The sequence below is a fragment of the Pelophylax lessonae genome (assembly GCF_965119305.1).
Source record: "Pelophylax lessonae genome assembly, chromosome: 3".
Lineage (NCBI taxonomy): Eukaryota > Metazoa > Chordata > Amphibia > Anura > Ranidae > Pelophylax > Pelophylax lessonae.
In genome coordinates, this window is record NC_138770.1 from 302,575,886 (window position 1) to 302,602,733 (window position 26,848).

General features: G+C 39.6%; 1 pseudogene across 1 annotated transcript; it reads left to right on the forward strand.

Annotated features, from left to right (window-relative positions):
• Positions 1-21,316: 21,316 nt before the first annotated feature.
• LOC309550499 (zinc finger BED domain-containing protein 4-like) lies at positions 21,317-22,207 on the forward strand (annotated as a pseudogene). The gene has a single exon. The product of its transcript is annotated as a zinc finger BED domain-containing protein 4-like (transcript).
• Positions 22,208-26,848: the final 4,641 nt, after the last annotated feature.

A 26,848-nucleotide genomic window follows, 5' to 3' on the forward strand; every position in this document is an offset into this window, starting at 1 on the left:
GCGTAGCGTTTTTTACCGCGATTTTGCCGCGATTTTTACCGTGATTTTTACCGCGATTTTTTCAGGCGTTTTTCATTGACATCTATCAAAAACGCTGGTAATCAGCCCAAAAAGAAGCTCATGTACTTTTTTCAGCTACAGGCGTTTTGCAAAACGCTCAGATGTGAACAGGGGCCATTTAAATTAATGGGGTTTTACTTGTTGGGCGTTTTGGAAGCGTTTCTTTTGAGCGTTTTTGGAGCTGAAAACGCCCAGGTGTGAATGGAGCCTAAGTGTTGTGTTGTGGTGGTGCCTGTGCTTCCTGAGGCCTGCCTCTGCCTGTGCGGCTGTGCCTGCACTGCAGTGGCCACTGACAGTGGCACTTGACTTGAGCAAAGCAAATGAGCACTACTAGTGTGAAGGACAGGTGGTGGAAGCATGTTCTGACAAGTTCTTATAATGAAAATAATATAGACAGCTTTTTGAACCAGTGCAGTGCCAGTGCTGTTACTAATGTGAGAGGCAGAGAGAGAGGCTATCCAGTCCACCACTTTACTTGAGCAGATCACAGAAGAAAGGTGGAAGCATCTGACAGCAAGTGACAAGCACATCTTAGATTGCACACTGGAATTCAGTTATGGACTTTTCGTTTTAAAGTTTAGTTTACACACTTAAACTTGCACCTAACTTATTCACAATCACAACTTATTTTATTGTGGTATTGTCATATATATTTTATATGAATTAAATTTACATTGTGGGAATAATTTGCACTGCATTTAGCACAGACATGTCACTTTATTTTTGATACTGTGGGCGATGATTTTGAATACAAGAAGAATATATATAATTGCAGGCACTTTATTAGCATTTTTAGCACAGCCACTTTGTTAGTAGTTTTTGATGCATTTTTCACTTTAAGCGTTGTAGGTTTGATGAAGCTGGCCTGGCACATCATCACCAATTGAGCAAATCAAATCAAACCGCGATTAAGAAGACTGCGCATGCTCCTGTTCTGCCTTTTGATCAGCTGAAAAGATGGACGAACCAAAAACACCACCTTCCACCCCTGGCCCTTCAACTTCAAGTGATCTGCCTGGCTGTGAGAGTGAGGAAGCTCAGGGAGGAGACCACCCCTGGCTTTAAAAGGTGGATGCTTTAAAAGGGGAAGGGAGGGACATACTTTATCTGTTTTTTGTTTACAAAAAGTTACAGCCTAAGGAATTGTGATTGTCCTTTAGGTTAATCATTTGAATAAATCATTTGAAATAATAAAAAACAATATGATGTTCAAACTTTTGACTTCTTTCTTTAATAACTACATAACACAGTACTTGTACTTCTACTTTCAGTACTTGAGTAGAAATTTTTTTTCAAAACTACTGGTACTTTTTACTTTTAGTACTTAAGTAGCAAATTTTTAGAAAAAACTACTTGCAATACTTAAGTAAAAAAAATGTTGAATACTTTAGTACTTCTACTTAAGTAACTTTTTCTGCGAGCACTTCCACTTCTACTCAAGTCACTTTTTGATCGAGCACTTGTACTTTTACTCAAGTAGAAATTTTGAATACTTTATACAAGTCTGAGTCTATGCTATTAACTGTCTGTCTTCAAAGTCTTTACCTGTTCTGGCTGTTTTGCGTCATCTAGTATTTAAATGTTTAGATCTTAACATATGGATTAAAGCCACATACATACCTGGGAGCAAGAATTTAATTGCTGATTCTTTGTCGCGTTTGCAGCTGGATGTCTTTTGGGATTTGGTTCTGGATGCGGACCTTCATGGCAGTTTATGCCCCCCTCATTTATGGGACCTGGTTTGACTCCTCTCCATGATGCTGTTCGTGGTTCCTTGGCCCCCTCCACGTGGGCCCAATATATTGCCACGTGGAGATTGTGGAATTAATTTTTGTCTTCATTGGTCAATGTTTCTGGTTTATCGTTTGAGGGGCTGGTTCTGAGTTTTTTGAATTCCTTGATGTCTGGGGCTTATTCTTATTCTTACATTAGGAAAATGTTATGTGGTGTTTCTTTTTTCTTGAAATTGGCTAACGCACCTTCCTGTTTGGATTATTTTTCTGTTCAACAGGCTTTGAAAGGCTATCGCAGACATCGTTCTTCCGCTGATAATAGAGTACCTATTACGGTAGCTCTCCTTGAACGTTTGTGTGCTTCTACTGATTCTGTTTGTGATTCTCCTTTTGAATCATTGTTGTTTAGGGTAGCCTTTGTTTTATGCTTTTTTGGTGCTTTCCGCATTTCTGAGTTATTGCCTACTAATTCCAGTAGCCTTGCTGGTTTTCAATTTTCGGATTTGAAAGTCGGCAGGGATTTTGTTCAACTCTACCTGCGTCGCAGTAAGACCGATCAAATGGGTCGGGGGCATTGGATTACCCTTCGTAAATTACAGGGTTTTTCAAAATGTGTAGTGTCTTTAATAATGGAATATTTAAAGATTCGCCCAAATGGGGGACATCTTTTGTTGCACATTTCCGGAAGACCTCTTACTATTTTCCAATTCAAGTCAGTTTTACACAGTCAGTTTTTTGTTTCGCTGGATCTTCAACACTTACATATTACTTCTCATTCTTTTCGTATCGGGGCTGCTACCGAGGCTGCTATGTTAGGTTTTTCTGCTTCTGATATTCAACTCATAGGTGGGTGGTCTTCTAAGTGTTTTCGTTTAAATGTCAGACCTAATCTTTGTCTTTAAATCCCGCAGCTCGAAGACACGTGTGGATTATTGGCCATTCTTTCGTGTTTTGGGCCTCCAAACGGGCTGCAGGAAGATCCTACGGTTCTAATTTGGGTTTTCCCTTTGGACTCTATTCAAATTTGGTGGTATGGTAAACGTGGGATGCTGTGGAATGACCTATATGATACATTGTCCCTGCTTATTTTGAATTGGCCTTCTCCTTCTTTTATTGTTTTTCACTTAGGGGGAAATGATATTGGTGTGTATAGGACTTTAGATATAATCTCCGATATTAGATTGGAATTTATCAATTTGCATTCTATTTTTCCGGACACGATTTTGATTTTTTCCGAAATAGTGCCGAGGTTGCTGTGGTCTTTTTCCACTGATTTTTTTTTTTTGTAAAAAAATTCGTAAGAGAATTAATCGAGCAATTGCTAAATTTGTTCCTTCGGTCACTGGTTTTTCATACAGACACGTTGACCTGGAAGGATTTTTACCGGGTTTTTATCGCCCTGACATGGTACATCTGTCTGACATTGCTTTAGACGTTTTTTAATGTAGGCCTCCAAAATTGTTTTGAACTGGCCGCGGTTCGTGTGGGGTGCCAGGCTCCATGTGTGTGAGCCTGGCGTGTGGATGTATTTGTTATTTAATGTCTATATTAGCTTGAGCTGTTATAGCTAAGCTAAAGTATTTGGTTAAATATGGTATCTCAAATAAAGGTTTTGTGTATAGTATTTACACTTACGTTGCTGGTTTATATTAATGCTAATAAAGGGACGTGGCCAGTTCAAATCCAAATTTTTGTGATATTATTTCTTTCATTTAAAGTTTTGGTTAAGTAATTTCCTTGGGTGTTCTGACTACTGTCCCATATAAGGTGAGGGAGGGCATACTTTGCACTACCTACACCTATGGGACGGTGGCAGACCAATAGGAGATTAGCTCATTAAAAATGTATATAAAATAATTAATTGATTGGTTATAATTTTTGAAAGGCAGGACTAACGGTTTTTCTTTGAGTTTAAATCATTTATAAACCATCTGCTGCGCCACTGGATCAACAGACGCCGGCGGGGACAGAAGAAAGAATTGTCCCGCCCTCCCTTCCATGTCGGGGTCCTTTTATTGTGCATTCTCGGATGTATTTGTTACTTAATGTCTATATTAGCTTGAGCTGTTATAGCTAAGCTAAAGTATTTGGTTAAATATGGTATCTCAAATAAAGGTTTCGTGTATAGTATTTATATTTACGTTGCTGGTTTATATTAATGCTAATAAAGGGCCGTGGCCAGTTCAAATCCAAATTTTTGTGATATTATTTCTTTCATTTAAAGTTTTGGTTAAGTAATTTCCTTGGGTGTTCTGCCTACTGTCCCATCAGAGATATCTGTTAGAGGCTTCTCTGATCCACTGCAACTTTCTATCTGCATACTGCAATATACTTGGGCTATTCTCAACAGTGTATGAGACCAAAGCTCATTTTATTATACCCTATAAAGTGACTGGTTTGTGTTGAAGTGTATATCTACCACTTCATTATTTAAAGCAACAGTGTCCCTTTTTGGACTGGGGAGTTCCTAACTAGCATTAGCCTAGGGAACAGTAAACAGCTCAGCATAGCGACCGGATAGGCGTCCGATGGCCATTTAGATAGGTAGAGGTCTGGTAGCATTGATAGCTTATAGTCAGGTTAAAGACCAAGAGATAGGCCTGATTTTGCCTTGCAGGTTGTGCGTTTCAGACTTCTTCGCCATCGGGTGTATTCTTCTGTAAACGCATCCCCAGAAAGCCACTGCTCCACAGATGTGTCAGCGTTCTTGCTCTCAAGCCGGATTGTGTTACGCCTTACCATAGTTGCCAACATTTGAAAAAAAATTCCAGAGACACTTTGCAGCACAGCTATCAATTACTTACCACACCCACTTCCCTGAAGCACTGTTCACTCCTCATAATTAATCTCCGCCTACTTATCATCAGATTATAGGGTCTACTCAATATAGAGAGAATTACAGGAAATTAAAAAGGGAATTTGCCAAAGTAGCAGAGTTGGAATAATTCTCCCATAGAGCTGCACTACTTCTGTGTAACATTTACAGGCAGCCCGATTAATGGGCGCTTCCAGGGACAATGTATATTTCCCGGGACAGACTCCTATTTGCCGGGACTGTCCTGGCAAAAACAGGACAGTTGGCAAGTATGCCTTACATGTCAGCTCATCAGGGGCCCCTGCAACTGAACAGTGTCATGGTGCCTAATTGGAGATATTGGTGTTAAAGTCCTTTAGTTATTTATCCAGATATATATAGATACATATATACCCTGTTCTTCTCAGACATATGTACATTCTTCCTGTTATTGCTTTGGTTGTATGTAATGCCATAACTTTATCATATATAAAGTTACACTAATCACATGCTGGTATGTCTGCATATCTTTACTCTTAGAAATATATGCTGGGTATATTAGTACTACAATTGTCAGTTATTTTGGGTGAGTTACTACGTATTGTCCTAGAAAGGGATAACATCTACATACGCTGGAGCCCTGTTCTAGGTGGAGGCACTGTCAATTATATATTCATAGTCCACTCTTCCTTTAACGAAGGCTCATTTGGTTACCTGCAGGTTAGCGCCATAGCCTGTGTGGGGAAGACAACTTCATATGATCCCCCTATAACAGGGCTACATAAATAAATATATATATATATATATATATATATATATATATATATATATATATATATATATATATATATATATATATATATATATATATATATATATATATATATATACACATACAGATTGTCAATGTTATATAGCACCTGTAATAAATAAATCTGGTCGAAGTAAACTCAGTCACATAAAAAAAAAAAAAAAGCCACTGAAAGAATGCCCTGTGTAATGTAAAAGTCACTCTGGTTGCTCTCCCCATGTAACAGCACTGATCCTATCGCCTTCTGTCTAACATTTGGTATGGGTATGTCAATGTCATCCTAAGGATTGGGGACAGGTTTAGATCAAGGTGACCTCTTGCTATTTAAACTTGGTTTAGACACCATGACCAGAGCCCAACTTACATACTGCAGACTGTATATAGAATGGGGGACATTACTATATTCCTTTTCTCCAGTTAAAAATTACTCTAGGTATACTTTCTGTACTTTTTTGACTGGGTGAGCAGCTTCAAAGCCCATCCATGGTGCCTTTTTCAAACTTCACTTGTAAAGACTTACTGGTGTTTATTTACTAAAGCTAGAGAGGGTAAAATGAGTCACAAACCAAAAAAACCAATCAGGTTTCAAGTTTTATTGCTGAAGCTTAAATAAGCTGAGGCAAAAAGCTGATTGGTTTCTCTGCAGCATTGTGACTAATTTTGCCCCCACTGTATATCAGACTGTATACCCTTTATAATGCTGTTATAAAAAAGAAGTTCTGAAAGTGTCATCTCTAAAGCTTCCTGTTTTACAACTAGTGTCCAGTTATATTTTCATTTTCGTGTCTTTGAAGAAAAGAAGAACATGAAAAAAAAACACTGTTGCCAAAGCAATCATTCTCTTTATTCTCCCTGAGCCACGTCAAGGACCTTGTTTTTTTATTTCTACTTGGCATCTTTTGATTCACATAAGACCAAGCAAAAAATGTTTTCTAGAGAGAAGGGAATAACAATTTCCAGCACCTAAATGTACACTGGCCAAAGGCATCACTTGATGATACACTATTGTCTTTGTGCAATCTTCAACTAAAACATACAAGTCTGCAGCATATCAATAATTCTTAGGGAGTAGGACCTTCAAATAGCAGAATTCCTTAAAGCAGTGGTCCCCAACCTTTTTTGCACTGGGGACTGGCTTCAAGGAAGAAAATTGTGCAATTTTTCGTGGCCAATTTGTTGGGCCAATGACTGTTGTTAGCACTTTATTCATCACGACACCATGGTTGATATAGTGTTAGGATGATTGAAGCGCATTATTTCTATTATTACATTGTAATATAAAATGAAATAGTTCAACTCACCATAATGCAGAATCAGTGGGAGTCCTGAGTGTGTCACTTGCCACCGTCGCCTGCCACCAGATGCTGATTGTCACTTGCCATGTCGCCTGCCACCAGATGCAGATTGTCACTTGCCAAGTCGCCTGCCACTAGGTACAGCTTGTCACTTGCCCCTGTTGTCTGCCTTCAGATGCTGCTTGTCACTTGCCACGTCCCCTTTTACCAGATGTGGATTGTCACATGCCACATCACCTGCCACCAGATGCGGATTGTCTCTTGCCAGATCACCTGCCTTCAGATGCAGTTTGTCACTTGCCACCGTCGCCTGCCTTCAGATGCAGCTTGTTACTTGCCACGTTGCCTGTCTTCAGATGCAGCTTGTCACTTACCACCATTGTCTGCCACCAGATGCAGATTGTCACTTGTCACCAGATGCCAGTGGTCACTTACCACCACCAAGACTTTTATAATTAAACGTGAAGTAAAACCAAAGCTCGTTTGGCTGTACTTCTCCTATGGATCACAGGAGTGCAGTTCGTTCTGCACTCCTGTAACTAGTTTTCAGCAGAGAGCGGGCTAAAGTCCGCTCTCTGTTGAAGTCACAGAAGTCAGTCCAGGCACCACGTCATCACCACAATGGAAGTCTAGATCTGCCAGGTGCCTGGACTGACACCCGGTTCAGCCTCTCAGCGACACGCTGAGAGGCTGAGCCGGCCGCTCCCCTCCACAGCTCAGCGCTCCAATGAGCGAGGAGGGGGCAGAGCGAAGAGCTGTTGACTGACAGTCAGCAGCTCTCTGCTTGGGGAGCTGTTAGAACCAAGCGATTGGCAGTGTTTGATCACTCTGTTCTCTGTGTAGAGGCGCCAGGAGACAGTCTCTATGATTTTCATGTACTTCTTCAATCTGAAGTACCTGGTTGATCCTGAAAGTGACCTATCTTTCTACTAAACTGACCACACAAATTACAGAAGTTGTTCTGTGCTTGCATAGTCAGTTTGCATACGTTGGCTGGCCATTCAGAGGTACAGGACACTGTGCAGATACACAGCATGCCTATATTGGGTAGTTTGTTTAGTCACCATGCCCCCCATTCCAATCACAGCCTATCTTTTGAACACTCCCCTGCTCAAGTGCAGCCCGCTTCTTGCCACAGGCTGAACAGACAATGGAAAACAAATGGAAAACAACTGCACCCCCCCCCCCCCACTATAAGGAAGAAGAGATGCATGGTCACATGACAGAATTTTTTAACCTATCAAAAAGGTAAGAATAATCATACCTGAAACTGAGCAAAAACAGTTATGATGCCAGCATAGTTATAACTGTATTAGAAAGTGTCTATAACATAGTATGTTAACAATTACTTTAAAATGATTGTAAAGTCTCATTTAATTTTTTTTTAAATAACAAACATGTTATACGTACCTCCTCTCTGTAGTTGTTTTTGCACAAGGCAGCCCAGATCTTCCTCTTCTTGGGTCCCGCTTTGCTGCTTCTCGCCCCTCCCTCCTGCTATGGGGCACCCATTTGGACACAGAGCTGCCATTCGGTCCCCTCCCCCCCCTCCTGTTTGTTGACTGACCCTTGAATGACAGCTGTGAGAGCCAATAGCATTGCTGCTGTGTCTCAGTCAATCAGGAGGGAGAGTCCTGGATGGCCGAGGGACTCGTGGACATCACTGAACAAAGCTAAAGATAACATAAAAAAACCTTCTGACTTTACAACTCCTCTGCTTCAACAGAAGAGAACAGTGGTAATGGTAGGGAGGATCAGAGAACAGAAGATTATGTTGAAAGCAGCAGCCAGCAGCACAAGGGACACATTGCATTGACTGTAAGTAATGTGCCTTGCACTGATATTTTTTTTTTAATTGACTTAAATGCAGTATTGTTTAATGGGTTATATGTTATTTTATTTAAATATAATCCCATACCATGAATATTAGAGTATATGAAAATACTGCATATTTAAAACTGGTAAAAGCCTGGGATAGCAGCAACTGAGCAGAACAGCTCACAGTGTTTCAGCACATTTAGGATGATGTATGAAAAAGACACAACAGTAGACAAAGTGGAGAATGATTGGAGACGAGGTAACATTATTAGGCCTATCCAAAACAGAAATGCAGTAGATCGTTTAAACAAGCTGTCAGGAAAGGCTTCACCATAGTGCAGATGCTGTTTCCAGGTGCACACGTATGCGCATGCGCCAGCCAAGAACGAGCCACACAGATGTTTGCGAGCTGGCGCCAAACAGCCTATTTAAATAGAGCTTCAGCACTGGCTAATTACTGTTTGGTCTACAGCGTTCTGTGTATGTTCCTGTGTTCCTGATTCCTGTGTTTGACCTCTGATCTTGACCTGGCTTGCTTCCGATTATTCCTGTCTGCTACTTGCTCTGACCTCTGGATTTACTCTGGATTCTGTCTCTGCCCGCTGCACTTATTCATCCTGCATCCGTTGCCGACTACGCTGCTGTCTGCCGTATTTGCCTGATCTGTTCGTCTGTTACCAACCCGGCTTGTTTGACCCCGCTTCCAGCTCTTCCAGTCTGCTACAGCTCCTTCAGTCCAGCTCCTGCTGTGCATTCTCAGTCTGTCATCAGCCAAGCCAGTCTGCCTGCTTCCAGCAATTCTGCTGGCACATCTGCCTGCTGTCAGCTACTCCTGGCTTCCTTCCCGACTACTACCTGCACAGACTACTGGACTGATCATAGGTGCTCTTACTCTGCCGTGCTCCAGCGGCTACTGTCTCATCATCAGTGGCCCTCGAGCCGGAGCTTTACGAGAGGCCTTCCTCTGCATGTCAGGCTCACCAACCAGGTATGTGATACAAGCACTGTTTGCCGTAAAGGTCTTACCATTGATATAGATTTAATTTGTTATATTAGAGATGAATAAGCATATGTGTATCCTGTAGAGTCATAACAATTTTTCAGCGGTACCAACATTGTCCCTTATGCACATGCTAAGGCCTCATGTACACTGCAGCTCAAAGAAGCTGCTTCTACGGGCATTTGAGCTGTTTTGAGTTTCTGTGTGTGTTTTTTTTTTTGTTTCTGCCCGTACACATATGCCTGTAAACTCCTGAAAACACCTATACTGTGCACACATAAGCTAACGTGGAAGGGAGTAAACAGGCAGAGAAAACTAAAAGCTCAAAACTGCCCAAATGCCTGTAGGAGCTATAGTGTGCATGAGGCCTATAGTGACTGATTAGGGAAAAGTGATATAGTGCACGGTAGGAAACAAATGTTTATTGTATTGCATTTTATCTGTTCATTGCCTTTTTGATTCGTAGGAGGGGGGGGGGGGGTGAACTTATAATGTAGATATTTTTAGAGGCATAGTAAGATGACAACCATGATCCCCAGAGGATCTGGAGGTCATGCCAAATAGATTTTTTTGTGTTTTTAAATTAAAATGTTATATTTTTGTACTCTCTGATTAGCCCTCTCTGTTCTGTGATTCCACAGACGAGGGAGCCTGAAAAAAGGGTAGTGTGGTTGTGAGAGTAACACATACCAGTCAGCACATTTCTGAGCTTAACAACCTGCAAAAATTGATAACATTTGCAACATAAACTCCTCAATCAACTTTGGAAGAGCCAATTATCGTGAGAGTATCCGCATAGTGAGAGAACAAATTTGATTTCTACCTTGTGTGCTGTATGTATCCAACTACCACAACTTTGAAACTAGTTAGCTACTGTATGTGTTTGTGCACATAGAGAGTCAACTGGATTAGCGCAGAAGTTATTACCAGCACAAGTGGCCTTATCTAAGTGCAATTGCGTGGTGTGAATTATTTGTTGTTTATTTGTATAAGAGTCCATAAATGGCTTATGTATTGACAGTTGGGGGCCTTTTGCCTGTAGTACCTACAACTGAGATGAGCTTTTAGTTGCAGCCTTATAGGGCTGATTAATAAAGTAGTGACAAATACTTACCATTGACATGCTACTACTTTTCAAAATAAAAATCTTTCTAAAGTACAGTGGTGTCTTTCGTTTCATTTGCTTCAGAGAATAAATGAAAAAAGTGTGGTGGAGAAGGAGAGCAGATTTTCATGATCTGTCATGTGACTGAGCCCTTCTATTACTGAGTGTGCTGCCATGTTATGTAGAAGACACTCCGAAGAACAACGTAGGTGCCATACCATGACCTGCATTTTATAAGTGGAGCATAAAACCCAGAAGCACTGGGTGAATGCTGTGGTGTCCTGTGGATAGCGATATCTGATCTTTGTTTTGAAAAAGACCCTTAAGTGTGAGTGTTTCCAACAGAACAACAAGCGCATGTGTGGGGAGCCTCAGGCAAAATCAGTAGGCAACTAGTTTTACCAGATAAGTGCACCACTGATTTAAAGAAATGGCACCAGTAAAATTCAAGGGTATATACTGTAAATTTTACTAACATTGTTTAGAGACAGTTCAATCTGCTAGAAAGCTGACAATAGAAACAGATTGTGACCACTTAGACGGTCTATCAAGCCACTGGTGCTAGCCATACACACAACAGTTTCCTGGCACTTTGGTGTCTTTTTCCCACCATTTCATTTCAACTGTTTCATAGTTTTTATTGTTCGGTCCCTTATTGTGATTAAAATCTGGATTAAAGCATCACAATTTTCACATTTTTGGCCAGCACTGGAGTCACTTTGTCACTTAGAATATCTTTTCACCACTGTGGAATCAAAATAAGAGAAGTGTCACTTATTCCCACAGTCCGCATAGTATTGAAGGTAATGATCGTTTCCTTTCAGTTTCTCAAAGTGATATTAAAGTCTAAATTTTTTGAACTAAAATAATAACCATGTTATAATTATTGGCTATGTGCAATAGTATTTGATAAAGTGCCCCCCCCCCCCAAACCTCCTCTTCTGGGGTCCACCATTGGTCCTGTCTTGCTACTTTCTCTTCCGTGTGTATCCCCAAAGCAAACCACTTGCTATGGGGGCAGATGTGCTAGCTCGCTCCTGAGCCGGGCTGAGTGCTAATGACTCCTGCTGCTGCCTCTGTGCCTGTGAGAGAGGGAGAGAAGACAAGCACTGCTGCAGACCGGCACAGAGATGAATTGATACAGGACTTAGGTCCATAAATACTTACCTGAGCCCAATCTCGATTCAGTGCTGTGCACGAGAGCAGAGGCAGGGGACCCCAGAAGAGGAGGGTAATGGCTGCTCTGTGCAAAACAATTGCACAGAGTAGGTAAGTATAACATGTTTGGAACTTTTAAAAAATAAAAAGGTTTCTTTTAGAATCACTTTAATGCAGGCAATGTGTTAGGGTTAAAAACCATTTGTCTTTAGAATCACAAAACAAACCAGGTTCCCTATCAGACGTTATTTGTGCATATTGCTAATGTTTAACAGAAGGAAGAATACTTCAGTGTAAGGATCTGTAATTTCTGTATATCTATGAAATGTCTTTTTCATATCGCATCTTTTAGAGCAGTATAAGGTTTAACATTAACTATGAATTAATATCTGTTTTTTTGAAAATTGTACAGTATTTTTACATTTTTTATTTTAAGTGTTATATTTGAAATGCATTCTGTTCTAGTAGTTTAAATTTAGTTTTATTCTGAGCTGCCTCTGTTGAAAAATACAATCCTCTCTAAATACATTAAAATATGCTATTCCACTAAATGTGTCCTGTGCAAGAATCTTTCATTAGCATTATAGTGGCTATACTCACTTTGATCCTATTATCCTATGCCATCCAATCTATGTGCGATGTAACCAAAGCAATCAAATCCCTACCGATTAATTTAGACTCGATTTAGAGCAGATCCATCAAACTGGGTCGATCAGCTAGGGCTCAAATGTATCAATCATTCTAAATCAATTGACATCACTGAGATACTTTGTCAATGAATACAATACTATTTTGAATGATCAGAATATGAGAGCTCCAGGTTGCTGATAAAAAAAATTAAAAGTCAGCAGTTACAAATACTATAGCTAATGACTTTTAATATTAGTCCTGAAGAAGTCACGTGGGCCATGACGATACGCGTAGAGACGCAGGGAGAGAGACTGGATGTGGAAGTGTGGCATCACTGACCGCTCGTAACGGACAGCTGTATACACCGACTACTGTGAATTTAAATGTAAGTTGCTACTTTTTTTGGTCAATAAATGTTGTTAAATACTACACCAGAGGAAGTTTTTCTGCTTGTCTGCCCCCATTTGGAAGCACACAAGACATAAACAGCTCCCTCCCTCACCCCTGGAAGGTGGAAGTTGCATAGGATCCAATTTAAATACCCCCTCCCAGCATCCCCTTTGGATACACACAGGAACACGGGATTGACACCATCCAAATGCTGTAACCTTACAGCAGTAAGGTAAGGGTGTAGAATACCCAGAAGCTTTGCACATCTCCCTATTACACCTCACTGGTTGATTCCTGGAATCACTCACCTGATTTTACACCACCTGATTTGATGCCACTTTCACTGCATGATGATTGAAGCTGCTACAGATCACTGAATGGACTTGTTTTATGGGAATTTTTTATTTCATTGTTTATTAGTTTTATACATCATATTATCATCCTACTGTTACGCAACTGTTGTGCACTTGTCACTTTGTTCACTATATTTATTTTGGAGGTACAGTTAGCCGTCACACTGGGACGAAGAGTGTATATGTATTGACGTCCCTGGATTTATATATAATCTCCTTGCACTTGGCACCTTTGTCACAGCAGTTCTATTCAAGCTATTATATATTTTATTTTTACACATTGGATGGCACTAGGAGCACTTTGAATATATTAATCATTTATTATTGATCAAGCACATTATTAATTGTTTATTCACTTATATTTATTGATTATAGATATTAATTATGTTAGGATAAGCGCGCTTTATTATTATATACCTAACTATGAATTAATATCTGTTTTTCTAAAAATTGTACAGTATTTGTACATTTTTTTTATTTTAAGTGTTATATTTGAAATGCACTCTGTTCTAGTAGTTTAAATTTAGTTTTATTCTGAGCTGCCTCTGTTGAAAAATACAATCCTCTCTAAATACATTGAAATATGCTATTCCACTAAATGTGTCCTGTGCAAGAATCTTTCATTAGCATTATAGTGGCTATACTCACTTTGATCCTATTATCCTATCCATCCAATCCAACCGACTTCAAAGCCGGTTCCCTACTGTACCTGCGTGAAGCACGCTGCCCTCTCTAATTGGGCCAGCTGCAGGGGAAGGAGGAGGGGGCCGAATTTCCGTATGAATTCGTCACGTCAAAACCAGGGACCTGTTCCCCCCCAAAAAGGTGCCAAATGATGTGGCAGCGGAGAGGGGGAGGAGGCAGATAAGTGGAGTTTTCTCTTTTGGGTGAAGCTCCGCTTTAACTATCAATCAAGATCCATGTACCTGTGTATAGCATATTGATTAAATGGATTGTTAACTATAGATTGATTATTCCTGTTGGAAGAGAAATCGACCATTTATTGAAGTGCGTATGGACACAATTACATGCTAACCTAAAGTGACACTAATTGATATCTCTGTTTTTCAACAATAATCTATACACAGCCAAGAGTTTATGACCCTGTAATCTCTTTTTTATAAATTGTTTCTCACTGTGTTTCTGCCTCTTTCAACATCATCTGTGAGCTTCTGAACCTTTCCTTTTTCCCCTTCACTTTCACTTGTTTGTGAGCAGTGCATTTTAGTTGCAATCATGTTCATTGCAAATTCCATAGTCCCTAGTGCATCCTGCAGGCAAGCAAGAAAGAGTGTTTTTACATACAGTGGGACCATGGAGAACACATCTATTGCAAATCCCATAGTTCCTAGTACATGCTGGGGGCAGGCAAAAGAGGGTGTTCCTACATATAGAGGGATCATGGAGAATAAGCATAGCCACCTTAAGGAAGTTGGATCAGAGCAGCCAAAAAAAGAATTTGGAGATTTGAAAGAGTCTTTATAAGGTATTGTTAGGAATGCATACTTGAAAATAACCCAGGTGGGTTATGTCATAATATCCTACTATGCACCGCATAATAGCACACTATGGCAGACTTACCTGTTTGCCAGCAATTGTTAAAAATGGACATCAATATCACTTTAACCATAGTTTAGTGTCACATTAAAGCTATATTAAAAGTGTTACTGAGCTGGGTAAATAGAATATTAGAAGGCTTGAAATACTTACTGTACTGTACTTACTGTCCCTCATATTTCCAAATTTTTGATTTAAGTCTTTGATTATGTGATAAGAAATGTGATCTCAGCGGAGAGAGTTGTTAACACTTCTATAAAGTATACATGTCACAGGGCATGATTACTTAAACTGGCTCCAAGAGGATTGCTCTTAAGGGCTACACCATTTTTGCAGTTTTGCTTTAACTCAATCTTTCTGCCCTTGTGAAGACACAATGCAAATTCATCTTATTCAGTCCTGAGGAAAAAAACTTACATAATTTGTATGTGATATTTGTTTTAACCAGTGTTTTACTTTTATCTAATACTGAAATATTTTTTTTTTTTATATCTCCATTATGTATATCTCCATTATGAGCCAGCTTTGGAAGTCCATCTAAGAAGATATTATTCTGGGCTAGAGCTAAACAAAATATATGGTCAAGTAGAAATGCATCCGGGGCCAAACCATCGCCATACATTTTTTTAAAATATTGTTTAAAATGATTGCGCTAATAGATTAAGTGAGCTGCTAGCCCCACAATTGACATAAATTGTGCAAAATCCTAAAATAAATCAACAAGTGCTGCGCTAATAAAAATGCAATTAGGTAACACACATAAAGTGCAACATATAAGCCAAGTGTATCAAAGTGTAGTGCCAACTGACTCCACCAATAAATTGGAGAGGTCACTGGCTATACAATTACCATCTACAGTGCAAACAAATCATAAAATCATTAAAACATGAACCAGTTACATAAAAATAATACAAAAATAAAGTACAGAGTGCAGCCCAAAATTCATCCAAAAGAAGTGTCCAAAGAGTCCAACAAACTTCACTGTATTATACAAGTGACTTTGTATTTGTGATCACCATGAATGTCCATGCATCACACTTCTCATGTGTCAAAAAGTGCAAGGATCCACCACCAAGGGAATCGTGACTGCATTTACAAGATATTTTAGGCTCAACAACCTATTAGGCAGAGAGTCAAACAGACCAGTGTGATGATAAATCACTCGGGAAATCTTGCATACACTAAGGCATAGGCAGGTCACACAATCCCATAGAAACTTGGTATGGAGAGTTTATGCAGTTCATTCTCCTATTCCATGGATCCATGTAAAAACACATTGAATACCCACACATAGTGTGAATCCATAATATTCAATTTATTAAAAAGGAGATAAAAACACTTACACAAGTGTAGAAAAACAGTGCTGTAAATAAGAATGAGCTCACAGAAAATGATTCTCATTCGCAATGACCCTGATAGGGACTAGACCCCAGGGTGGAGTCAACTGACACTAAAGCCCCGTACACACGTTCCGATCGTCGGCCGAACGATCGGCCGTCTTTTGTCCAGGGCTGTCGTGTCTGTTGAAAACTGCAAAAGACTGCACACAAATTTTGTAGGCCAACAACAGCCGACTGCAGAAGTGATGTCATGTGATGGTTAACTTTCCTGGTCTTTTTTCTTTTCTGAGCATGCCCAGTCTTGCAAATCTGCTGTCTGTCGGCCGAATTCTGTACTGACTGGCGAACAATTGGACGTTCTGGTGTTGGCCAACAAAAATTTTAATGTCTACACGACAGATTCTTTTCGGCCGAAAGTGCGCTGTCGGCTGTCGGAAGCATCATACTAACAAGCCTACAATCGGCGGATCAGTCGTCGGTCGAATATTTACGGCCGACATCCGGTACGTGTGTACGGGGCATTACCTTTGATACACTCATCTTATATGTTGTACTTTATGTATGTTATTCAATTGCATTTTTTTTTAGCGCAGCATTTGTTTATTTATTATACATTTTTAAAGTCTGTAGGAGTGATTCCGTAAATGAGTTTAGGCTACTCACCTAGGAATGTTTACTTTGAAAAGTGTGTATCTTCATCTTTTAAAGCAGTGTTCACTTTCTGTTTGTGTTGAAAAACCCAATCATATATGTTCATGAATCTTGCTTTTCTTTAAATTTCTCTTACACGTGGATGGGTATTCAAAATCAACACAGCTTTACTATATTCACCAACATTCATTTAGCATAGTGAACATATATTTTCCAAAGTGAACAATCACAATGCACAGCCACTACAGTATTCCTTTTGTAAGGTAACCCACCATATACAGTAGTTTGATGGTGGGTGTGAGGACAAATCTGCTACAATATGTAGCTTCTTAGTCAATGTAACAGGGTCACTTTAAGGTTACAGTTTAAAAACAGCTTGAGTAATGTTTTGTTTTCCTGCATATTCCATGTTCATTTTTTGAATTTTGTTTAATATGATATAGAATTACTATGTAAATTATACTGTGCTTGATATGGAACTTGATGTGGGTTTTAGCCATTTGCCAGAGAACTGTAAATGTACACTGGGTTTAGATGTTGAAGCAATTATTTTACAATCTGTGGATGAATAAATACCTGCATTTTTTTCCATTACTTTTTCAAAGCCTTGTAATCCTGTACACGTGGACAACCTATTTCTCAACCTATGTTCCTTAGAACACTACATCTTGGAGGGAATGTTCTCAGGATCTTGTACTATATGAGACTTTAGGGATTATAGCACACACCTATAAACAACTAAACAGAATTAAAACACATATCATAGTATCATATCATATTATTACATAAACATTTTCATTTGTATACTTGTGTTTATCACCAAGGTAGTTTATTAGTGAGATGAAAAAAAAAAACGAGAAAAAAAAAAAAAAACATCGGCCTGAAGGGGACTATTGCACTTATTGGGATTTACCATTACTTGATTCTTTTATTCCCCAATAAAAAGATTTTTATATCTAAATCATGCTAATAAACCATGACAAGCAGGCTACAAGCAGAACTAAACCCATTGATTTGACTGTTCTCTAAAACAGGTAAATCCAAGGCATGCTGTGTGAGGATAAATGTTAACTGACGTGAATGATAACTGTCACTATTGATTGTGCTCTCAATCCAACTGTCAAACCATTAAAGTAGTTGTAAACCACTGCACTTTTTTTTTTCCTTACCTGCAAGGCAAAGGCAGAATCTGCTAGTATGCATAGCCTACTAGCACACTATTGGAAACCTACCTCAAAACAAAGCATTCCAGCGATGCAATGTCATCGCTGGAGACGGCGTTCATCTTCACCCAGTCTTCCCCCCGGGTTCGAAGACTCCTGCTCTGTGACTGGTTGGAGACGTGATGACGTCACTCTCGTGCATGCGCAGGGTAGACGCCGGTCTCAGCACAGGGCTCTGAAGAAACGGCACGGGTGGACATTCCTTCAGAGCGCATGCGCCAGTGATTTTACTGGCTGCATGTACAGTAAACGTCTCCTAAACGGTGCATGTTTAGGATATTTTTACACTACCTAAACTGTAGGTAAGCCTTATTATAGGCTTACTTATAGGTAAAACTTAAAGATGGAAGTTTGCTTCCTCTTTATATGACTAGTATATATAGAGATGAATCTATGCGCTACCAAATGAAGAGAAGGGAACGGAAACAAGGAGGAGGTAAAAGTGTGTAACAATGGAGCACCTAGAAATCCGCAGCCAATTCTGTAGTGTCCCCACATACAATAAAATATACTCAAGTGTAAAAATCAGCGCAAAAATTCTAAAATTGGTGAACCATAGATATCTAAAATTCAATATTTAAAATAATCAATATTTTCAAAATCAGTAATAAAAAACCTTCAGATAAAAGGAAACGAAAGTGCTTAAGTGCTAAAGTGTAAGTGAATAAATATGATAAAGGAAGTGATCCTCAATGTGCTTGATTCAATAGCACTTGAATAAGTAGCCTGTGCAAAGTGAAAGCTGTGAGCAAATCAATGAAAAAGGGTACTGATCCAATATTCAGCAAGAGGAAAAGAAGAAAAAAATATTTAAATGTAAATAAAAAATATAGTGCCCTATGAAGAGTGAACCCTATCCAACTCTTCAATTGCAAAAAAATGCAGTGAATCCATGAAAAGTGACAAATGTGGTCATCGTGAAAGAATAAGGGTGCAGAAATTAAGAAAAAAGATGAAAAATATATTAAGTGCCCTATGAAGGGTAAACCACTAAAACTCTTCAGTAGGCGAAAAAAATATTTTTTAAAATGCCGGTAAGTGTGAACAATATATCCAAAGATATATGCATAAAAAGTGAAAATATTGATCAATATGATGAAACAAAAACAATATTGTGGTAGAAGAGCAAAAAGTTCATAAATAGTGAGGTGATCAAGTGCTTCCAGTGACTCCCAGTGCCGAGTTTAGTGAGCTAAAGATCCAGAATTAGGTGTAATGACCGCTCACCTCCATTAACACTCATAAAGAGCGTTTCAGGTATCACACGTCAACCTGTAGACTTTAAAGGATCCTCTGCTAATATCCTCAGAGATTGGGATACCCTGTGTATATCACACTCCAAATCTTGTATGGTAATCTCAGCAGGGTGATGGTTGCTGCAAAGCTCTCAGAAACACTCATTTACCAGGGAACCAGGGAAAAAGACATGAAGGGTTCTCATAGTGTAGTAGGTTCAAATAGATTTTAATCGGTCAAAGTAAAATTTACACTTAAAATTTTGTAGATGAAAAAAAGCATTCAGAGAACAAATAGATGCCGCCGATGCGGTCTGCAGTGTTTGCTCCAACGCTTCTGGTCTCGGCCGTAGACCCGGAAGTGATGTCACCACGGCTTTCCCGACGCGTTGCTCACAATAACACGTGACTTTATCATGGCCCTTTGACCCTTGATAAAGTCACGTGTTATTGTGACGCGATACCTGAAACGCTCTTTATATGACTGATGTCATAGCTGACCACGGATGCAGTACTATAGCAGCTGCAAATCACACAGGAGCTACGATGGCAACTTTCTGGCTGTAAAGGATTGGAGGGTTTAGTTCCACTTTAGGGTTAGGCAGGAACGAAAATACGAACTTCTGAATAGATGAATGAAAGAGAATGAAAATGTCTCTATAGTGAATGATTTGCATTTTGTACTTTTGTTCATCTGTTCAGAATTTCGTATTTTAGTGCCTCCATCTGTTCAGAATTTTGTTTTTCGTGTTCTGTTCTCGATCTTTCGAATGGGCGGTATTAGTGTATCCTAATATCTTTAGCCAATCAGCTATTCCCTTTTGTGTCTGAGTCACACTACATTCCTGAGACAGGGTGTTTTTTCTTTAGATTCTGTTGTTGGGGACTCGGGGAAAGTGCTAAGTCAGGTCTTGTGACAGAGGTAGTGAGTCACATAGAGTAAGTACAGGACTTATAAAAAACGATTATTTATATTTCCTGCAATTGTATTTTTTTTCCTTGTGTGGGACAGTGTGTGTTTTTATAACCTTGCTGTCTGAGAGTTTTTTTTTAATTTAAACATTTTTTTTGCAGTTGCATTTGTGATGGATAGATGGGTGTTTTCCTGTTAATAAGCATGGCCATTTTTAAGGCACGGCAATACACCATCTTTATCCATTGAGCATTTTTTATCTGTTTGTTTAAAAACAATAATTGATATTAATACTTCTCCAATTCCTCTCCCCATGAGGGAGACAACAGAGGAAAATTTGCTTCTGATACAGTAAGAACCTAAAAAAAGATAGTAACAGGCCAATTGTAACACCTGCTCTTTTTTTACAAGAGAGGCTGGACAGTTCCCTCAAAGGCTGTTGCTAATGGCCATAGGTATAGGCAGCCAAAAAGTGAGATTTTTCATTTTGAGCAGGCAATTGCTCAACGTAAAAGCATAGCTACCAACTCCACAACTGCTAGCAGCAGCTCTACAGATAGAGATGAAGTGGCAAATACTTTACAACCTGCTGCTGAACATGACATACCTTTCAGTCCCACCCTTGAAGGTTTAGATTTAGGATTGGGTTTAAATGTACAGTAGGAGGAATTACATCACTATCAAGAGTGTAGTCCAGGAGATATTGGTCCTGTGTCTCCTCTGTTATTTTCACCCACAGAAACAATGTCACCACCACCACTATCACCCGCCTCTTCTGCCTCAGATTTAACTAGTGCCAACCTCACCAGTGTTAGGCCACCATCTTCTTCCTTTGCTCTGGAAGCTTCTCATAGTCATCACCCTGAACAAATGGTAGTACATTCTTTGCCACCCAGTGGCAGTGGCAACTTGTGGTCAAAAGTATGGGAGCATTTTGTTTTACATGGAGATGGTAGCCTAGCCAAGTTAAAAATATGTGGCAGGGCAGTGAGCCATGGCAGAGTTTTAGGGCATCTCACTAATGCTGGGATGAATCATAATTTCTACTCTCACCATAACTCTGTGCTGCTGAGAGAGGAAAGTAGGGTGGCAGCTCCACCTAGTAAAGAGAGAAAAGCAATGCTAGTGCTACCATTTCAACCGATAGACATGACAAGGGGCAAGGGGATCAAGGGACCTCTTGTGCAACTGTTAGCCATCCCAGTCATCAGCCTACCCTGCAGTAATTTAACAGCTTTCATTCTAGGGGGATGTCTAGGCAGCATTCACACAAAATTACTCGCCTTATTGGGCAACTGATAGTTGTCGGGGAAACGCCTTATAGTTTGGTGGTAGAGGAGCCATTTAAACAACGAATGCAGGCACTTGCACCTCAGAATATTGTACCCTGCTTTACTACATTCAGCTGTAATGTAGTACCCTCTTTATACCAATCATGTGTGCAGGCATTGAAAGAGGAGATAAGCAGAGCTGCTTTTTTATCATTAACTGTGCACTGGTGGCAGCCCACTGTGTCAGAACATATAAAACCAAAACCAGGGGCAAGAAGCACAGGAGCTGGGGTAGTAAATTTTAAGCAGGGGCACCATTCCTTCCTCTTGTATGCAGAGGTTATGGACGAGCAACATAGTGCTCAAAATATTTTGTGGCCTGAGTGGCTTGGAGATCAAGCAGGCATGCAGCCAAAGTTAGGGTTTGTGGTAACAGATGGAGCAGCAAATATGATTAAGGCTCTGCGTGATGGGTGATTTGTAGGAGTCCGCTGCTCGGCACATGTCCTGCATCTTGTTGTTAGGGCTGCTCTGTATTATGACAGTAGTCAAAAGTTGTTAGCAGTCCAGGAATCCTGTGGTAAGATAGCAGGCCATTTTCACAGAAGTGTCAAAGATAGCCACATATTCAGATATTGGCAAAGTAAGGCTGGCCTTACTCATCACCGTATGAAGCAGGACATTGGCACTCGGTGGAATTCAACATTAGAAATGCTTGAGAGAATACATGAGCAACAAAAGACAATTCACGCCATGTCCCATGAACATTTTATAGGTATAGCTAGACCACTGAGCAGGAAGGAGTGAACAATAATTGGTCAGATGGTTGCAGTGCTTAGTCCCTTCCGAGCATCTAGAAACTTGCCCTGAGCTAATGTTTGCCTCAATGTGCAATCCTCGAATAAAGGGCTAAATGCCCCTCGGGAACAGTTTAGTAAACACCTGGAGGGATAAATTACTTGAGACGGTGTGTGATAGGCAAAGACAATTGTGTATGCCACCAGAGGTGAATGAAGAAGATGAAATGGAGAAGCCTGCTGATGATACTGAGTCAACAACACCTTTCAGTATCAGTACCACCACTGTTGTGCGCACAACCAGAGCAGATGAGTTTTGGGCTGAGACATTAGATAGTTTGGACTCACGAGGCTGCCCCCCAAGAAACAAAGTAGTTTCTCAGATACAGTAAAGGCTTATCTTTCTGAGCCACATTTGCCCCCTACTACAATATTGGGATGAAAAGAGGGGGACTTGGCCTGCTCTCTCCATTGTAGCCCAAGAGCTTCTTTCCTGCCCCACAACCTCAGTCCAAAGCGAATGGGTATTGTCCATCATTGGAAATATTCTCTGCTCATAGCGATCACAACTGGCTCCATAGCAGATAAAGCAGATGGCATTTCTGAAAGTAAACCTGCCCTAAACTTTGATACTGATTAACTGTCCTACTTTGTCTTCTACCTCTATTTTGTACCATAAGTCTATCTTTAATTTAATGTGTTCCAAGATTAGATGCCAAACAAAAAATACAACAAAACCAAAGCCAAATATAGTGCAGGACAGGTCATGATGATATTATCTATCCAAAATAAAAGGAATATGTTTAACATATAAAAGTTATCACTCAGTCACAAAGTAGAGACTGAAAGAGCCTGGGAAGCTGGGATCAGCCTCATGGTATTATTGAATGGTCTCTTTTGGGCTTTATATCTTCTCCTTTCTTTTATTTGGTTGGGATTGGGAAATCATCTCATCTCTAGCAGTTCAAACAGGATTTAGATAAATAAAGAATTGATTTCGGACCACTTGAGATAGACCTGTCTAGCATCTGCCACACAAAAAAGCAAGATGTAAACCAAAAAATAGACCATTAAATAATACCATGAGGCTGATCTTGGCTTCCCAGGTTCTCTTAGTCTCTACTTTGTGAGTGATAACTTTCATATAGCTATTCCTTTCATTTTGGATAGATATCATGTCCTGCACTATTTTTGGTTTTGTTGTATTTTTATTTGGCATGTATTCTAATCTTAGGACAGTTTGATTTGAAGTAGATCCATTCATTCCTGTGAATAATTGTTCTAAATTACCCATCATTTGAGAGATTGTTCATTCAACCCAAGTTAAGGTTTGTTTGTTAATAGCTTAATTGTGATTATTTGTATTGAGTTTTCATTCAAGTGTTTGGAGTTTCTATTGTATACACAATACTTAATGCTCCTTCTTCAGTAATCTTAGTTAGTATTAAATAAAAAAATAAAAAATAAAATAAAATAAATCCTGTACTTAATCAGTGGCTCCCAAAGCTAACAGCCAAATTATTATTTAAAAAAAAAGCCCTGCACTTTAATTCCCTGGAAACCAATACTCCCATAAAAAGTGCTATTCCTTTCTATTTTCTCCTCTTACTGTGTCTACGGTGTTGCAAATGAAGACTGCTGCTACCATCTAGGAGAAAATCAGTAGGCATTGGTGATGGCACTCTTTTGGAAGACCTCTCCCCACACTATGGGATTAAAGCATTGAAAAGATTTACCCTACTGCACACACGAACAAGTGAGTGTCTCATCAATTGTATCCTTATTCCCCTTCCATCATTCCATTAATAATTTCTGTTTATTTATCTAACTTTCTCTCTTCATTTCACAATTTATTGAAAATACCACCAGACTTTGATGTGGATGAGGAACAACAAGACAGATTTATATATGAGTCATCAAGTACTTTACTGGTAAGTATTAACAGCTCACACCACTTTCAGGATGTATATATGCTCTAATACCAATGCAAGTATTGGTGCTGAATGCCGATACTGAGCACTTGAGCAAGTACTCCCTCCAAAACCTGAACTGCTGGTCAAAGGGAGGTTTTTTCCGATCTCACCGAAGGCAGGAAGATCGGAATTCAGAAAACCTCCCTCCTACCTGCTGTGCTGTGAAGGAGCATGGAACTGGCTTTCCAACCAATCAGGAAGAGGGGCGGTGGTTCCCTCAAGGCACAGCAGGTCCGAAGGAGTTTTTAACCGATTTATCTGCCCTCGCAAAGATTAGAAAAACATCCCCTAGTCAGGACGTGTTCCTTAAAAAAAAAAAAACCTCATAAAGTTTACAGTAAGTTTATAAAGTTTAATTACATACTTTAACCACTTGCTGATCGCCAGAAATACATATACTGTGGCAGGTCAGCTCTGTCCTGCAAAACAACGTAACTGTACGTCGCAGGACCGCCAGTGGGGTTGCGCCCTATTCTCCACAGGGGAAGCTGATCTGTGGGTCCATTCACCCCATTCGCCCATTTGCCACAGGGGAAGCTGATCTGCGGGTCCGGCGGCCGCGGTCACTCCGAGTGGAGACAGAACGGCGGTCTGCCACTGTAAACACGGCTAAAAATTGCTAATCGCCGCCATTACTAGTAAAAAAATAAATAAATAAAAATGACATAAATCTTTCCCCTAGTTTGTAGACCCGACAACTTTTGCGCAAATCAATCAATATACTCTTATTGGAATTTTTTTTAACAAAAATATGTAGCAGGATACATACTGGCTTCAAATGATTTGATTTTAAACATTTTTTATTGGAAATGTTATATAGCAAAAAGTGAAAAATATAGGTTTTTTTTTTCAGAATTGTCGCTCTTTTGTTGTTCATAGCGCAAAAAAAAAAAAACTGCAGAAGTGATCAATACTACCAAAATAAACTCTATTTGTGGGAAATAAAGGACATCCATTTTATTTCGGTACAGCGTCGCACAACCGTGCAAAAATGAATGCAGTGTCGAAACGCAAAAAATGGCCTGGTCATTAAGAGGTCAAATCCTTCCGGTCCAGAACTGGTTAAGGGGGAAAACCTTTCGGTCCAGAAGTGGTTAAAAAGTTTTCTTTCTCGTTTTCAGTTTTTATAGTTGTGTAAACATGTTTGCTTGCTGGTTTAAAAAAAAAAAGTGATGCATGTCCCTTTAAACATAAAATCAAGACCGTTGTGCTAAGAATACTGAATATTTCCATTTCAGCTACTTTGGACTACAATTTAAAAAATCTTGGAAAATTAACAAATGTTAAAAGAACATTAAGAGCAGTGGGGCACCATAATAGCTAAATCTGAATAAACAACTTTAACTATTGTGGATTTAGAGTGTGAAGTTGTGAATGATTACCATGTGTGATAAGGAAATATTAATTAACCAGATATGTGATGTACTGTAAAATAACACATAATAATATTCATCAATATATTCATGAAAGTATGCTTTATTAAACAATAATAATTTTTATTTACACTAACAAAAGGTTTTCAATAAGTAGCAAACAAAATGTATGTATCACTGGAAATAAAAAAAAATAGTAATCTTAAAAGAAAAACCATGATTAGAAACGAATTTTAATAAAAAATAGTTTGGGGTACAGACCCTTCCTGTGATGAGGTTAGCTGCCTTGCCTTGGGACCTGGGGCAGATGAAGACGTAGCCTTCAGGTTTTACTTTCAGAGGGTGCTCTGCTGATTTGTGATGTGGAGGTGCTCTCAGCTAATGGAGCATTGTACCTGGAAATTGCTTCCAGTAAAGAAAGTCTCATTTGCTGCCTCGCCTGGTTCTGCTGCAGGTTTACCCAGGACAACATTAATTCAAAATGGTGAGTCTGTTGTCTGCCTACCAGATGAATGGCCTGGGTTAACCTTCTTTTGTCACATGACATCCTCCTGTTTTCACTTGACAGCCTCCTAACTTCTCTAAGCACCCTCTGTAGAAGTTACTGGACAGTTGCTGGGCCAGGCAGTAGAGCAATAGGTGGCCTTCTTATGCCACGTAGGGAGCAGGCGGCAACAGCTGTGGCTCCTGCAGTACAGGCACACTGGTGGGGGCAGCATCAGAGACTGGTGGCAGGATGATGAGGGAATCTTGGCCCATGTCCTCCTCCCGTGGCCATGGGGAGAAGGCAGGAGTCTGTAATTCACAGGGGACAGCTCTGCCTCTTTCTTACTGCACAAAAAGAGTGAAACTAGGACAGGAGTCTTAACCTAAGCACACGAGCGGTTAATAAGCAGGATCTAAGACTTTCTGATGGTGTAGAAAATTATGTAATGTAATAAAAAAAGTGCAATTACAGAAAAAAATACAGTTTATGCAATAGAAATATAGTGACTCGTGTCTTCACCCAAACATTAAAAAACACATGCCATGTGTGGCTCTGGATCAGCTGATAAATCAATGTCCTGCAGTGCTGGAATAATAAGCACAATTATGAACTAATAAGCTGAGTGAAGGAAAAGAGATCTCAAAAAGTTCCAAGGATGTGTATCCCATTAAGCTTCACACTGCACTAGAGGTTATGAATGGAAATATTCATCCGGCAGTTAAAAACAGACTATAAGAACAAATAATTGTTTATAAGGATAGCGGGTAATGGCTTTATCCAGTCAGGACTATTTAAAGTGCATATATAGATAGAATTCAAAACAAAGCCTTGAGATATTCCTCTTTCTTACTGCCCTCATTTGAAAGAAGGACAGGTGAGAG